We start from the raw sequence: 3,081 nt of genomic DNA, 5'->3' as shown, positions 1-3,081 counted from the left end.
AAAGAGCAGCACGCTCAATACCAAAATCCAGACCGCTGTCTACTTTTTGAGGAGGAAAAAAGTAAGGTGCGCTTGTGAGAGCTGGTGACAGTGAGGTGTTGTAGGCTCAGAGGGATCGATTACTCCAATCTCATCATAATCGACGAAGTAGACCTCGTTAGGGTCGAGGCTAAGAGATATTGACAACTTAACAGACCTCTACTGTGCCAGAAACTTCATAGCCTCCTATCTTGGTCTGGATCCACTCATTCAGAACAAGGGCCGTGTAGCATGAATCATAATGCTTGAAAGAAAGTTAGTAAGTATCTGCACTGCCACAAAAGGTATTATTGTCCCACTGTTATTAGATTTAGTATGCCAAAGTATTGCACAAAATGGATCTTGCCTCACGACCAGCGAGAGTAAGCAGTACTGTCCCCAGACCTCCAGCTGTTAGCCATTTTTGGGTAGAGAAACCCAAAAGCTCCATAAACAATGAAGCAGCAGCGACCCACGCAGCAGTGTAAACAGCTTCCCAGCAAAACTGAAACCCATCTGGCATAACAAAAAACAGATAAACGTACTTCCGAATAAACGAAATTAGCTAAAAGACATCCAATCTCAAGTACAACTTGTGCATCAGCCAACTGAGTTTTTAATATCGATGTGAAAGGAGTTTATTCTTTCAGAACACCTAAAATAAACGAATGCAAATTCACAAAAAAAAAATACAAGTTCGGAGGGATAAAATGCTTATTTTTCATGAGAATCGCGATCTGACATACAGTTCATATATAGTATTTATCCCTTTCATTAATGGAAAGATTAGACGTGATACAATAACATATTTAACTCTTCCTAAGAGGTAGCTACTAAGGAAAACTAAGCCCTACAGCTGAAGTGTATCATATCGCATCTTACGAGGGCCATAACCATCAACAGAAAAAAAAGTCATCGATACAAAAAAAATAAGAAGTGTTCAAGTCCGTTTAAGCATAGGGGAGACATACATTTCTGGTATCGGCTGGATTATTTGTCTCCATAAAAAATTTCTGCACCTGCTGAAGTAGGCTACAGAAAAGACATTGTATAACATGCTCAGAAACTAAATTTACATTTCAAACTCAATAAAGCTAAGGTATGATAGATATACAAGGACCGAAACAAAATATACTGCACTATTTCCAACTGATTGAAAGAACCTAATGCTGAAACTGCATAAAGATCATTTAGGTCTTTTGAAGACATCTATTCTGAAGCAAGTACTTGAATAGTGAAGCTCAACATAGCAGTGTTCTTATAAAAGTAGACTAGCAGTATTCAGAAACTTCTCACCTTGATAAACAGCAGGCAAATGCCAACACTGTTGACATGGACTGCGCAAAGCTAAGAAAGCGAGTTTTAACAGCTTGGCTGGCACTTGAAGACAATACTACTGGGTCCAATGTTCTGAAAGACAATTCCATATTGGCTTTAGTAAAAATATATAATAGTTAAGAAACAAAAATATTGTCGACCTGCAGAAAAGGAGTGCTCCACTCCAAAGCAGCAAAGGCTGAAGATATGACACAACAATGTATTGTGTGCTGCTCTTTTGTGAATTTGCATCATTTCCCTTCTGGAATCAAAATTGCGTCCACTAAGAATTAAAGTATACCAAGTACTCTAAGAAGCGAAAAAGGAAGGAATACATAAAAGAGAAGACATCTCACCTCAAACAAGGTAGCTCTGGTTAAGCCCATGAGGGGCCTAATTCCCCATGTACCAAATGCAAGAATCGCAACTGCTGAAAGTAGTTTCATTAATGAGGATTTCCATGTAAAGCATCACATGCCCTACTATCAATGACGAAATTTGAGGTAAGATGGCATTATATAGAAAATGTATTTGAAAGACAGACCAAACACGGAATGTATATCCTACTCCCCTTATTCAAATATGAGATCTTTTGGTTGTAAGCAAGAACATGTGATGCGTGTGCACACTTTGGAAAGTAGACCGACATCAGCCGCCACTTAACAGTATAAATGAGTAAAGGTTCAGGCATATAACCTTGTGAGTACTAGTGCAGTTGATTTAACAATGGGGCCGTGGCTTCCACCCCCTGGAAAGAGAGCTGCTCGGCAAACGAATGCATTACTACAAGATGATACAGGGGCTTTGAACCCACGCAAGGTCTCGAAAAGCTGAAGACTCCAAACGTCTCGTCTCTAAGACAAGAGGAAAGGAAACATAGAATTCATAGAAGCCCACGTGAAGGTTATACAAGTAAAAGAATCATATAGATAGAAAACACTTGGCAAGGGACCCTCAGATGAAATCTATTTTAAACTGAGAGCTATACTTATTGATCGGACACAACCAAAGTTAAATACAATAGAAACAGACACACAAGCATTTCTACGGAAGTTACTAATAAGAAAAAGTGGTAAAGTTCCTCCTCATAACACCTACAACAATAGTTGAAGAAAATCAAATAAAAGCACTAACAGATGGACACAGAACCAACCATAAAAACAATGCATGGTATGAGCAGAGATGATACCGTGGAAAATGATGAAAGACGTGTCTGTGTTAAATACACACGATTTTTACAAGCAATACTCTGCAGGAAACAGAAAAATTGTAAGTAGATATCAAAACGCGGGAATTAAGTAAGTGATAATTGACACAAGTAGGCACATTATGGTATCCAGAAGCTTGATGGATCTTATGATGAGAGAGTGGTAGAGAGACAGTCCGCATCATCATCACAAGCGAAGATAACAATGACCCTATGTGTACAAATCAATTAGCCGAGCAACCTGCACAAATAGCATAATTCTAACTTCATGCAGCATACTTATTGAACTAATCAAAGCCAATCTCAGATTACTCCTTGGAATCTTTCTAGTTTCTCGCTAAATCGAAACACAAAATCATATCGCGGAAGATACCTACGACGTACGGAAAAGAGGAATCCAAAGAGATCGGAAGCAAACGACGAGATCGGAGAAGATGAAAGAGATAGGAGATAGGAGATAGGAGATAGGGTGAACTTCTTCTTCGTCTTGATTATACTTTCTCCTGAATAAAAAACTACAAGACATTCATCTATCTAAC

At 38.7% G+C, this 3,081-nt stretch overlaps 1 long non-coding RNA gene across 4 annotated transcripts; it reads right to left on the bottom strand.

The window, feature by feature from the left end:
• Positions 1-386: 386 nt before the first annotated feature.
• LOC125606826 lies at positions 387-3,038 on the bottom strand. Of its 4 annotated transcripts, none has more exons than XR_007338046.1 (9): positions 2,920-3,038; positions 2,662-2,783; positions 2,525-2,584; positions 2,032-2,189; positions 1,692-1,814; positions 1,497-1,597; positions 1,315-1,428; positions 990-1,050; positions 387-534 (listed from the first exon to the last, which is right to left on the bottom strand). It is a non-coding gene; the product is annotated as an uncharacterized LOC125606826 (long non-coding RNA). The 4 variants fall into 4 exon arrangements; XR_007338043.1 differs by having other exon boundaries at positions 2,916-3,037; XR_007338044.1 differs by having other exon boundaries at positions 1,692-1,817; positions 2,916-3,028.
• Positions 3,039-3,081: the final 43 nt, after the last annotated feature.

This window comes from Brassica napus, unplaced genomic scaffold (assembly GCF_020379485.1).
Source record: "Brassica napus cultivar Da-Ae unplaced genomic scaffold, Da-Ae ScsIHWf_9;HRSCAF=16, whole genome shotgun sequence".
Classification (NCBI taxonomy): domain Eukaryota; kingdom Viridiplantae; phylum Streptophyta; class Magnoliopsida; order Brassicales; family Brassicaceae; genus Brassica; species Brassica napus.
Note: the sequence above shows the minus strand (reverse complement) of the source record. Positions and strands in the feature narration are given on the sequence as shown.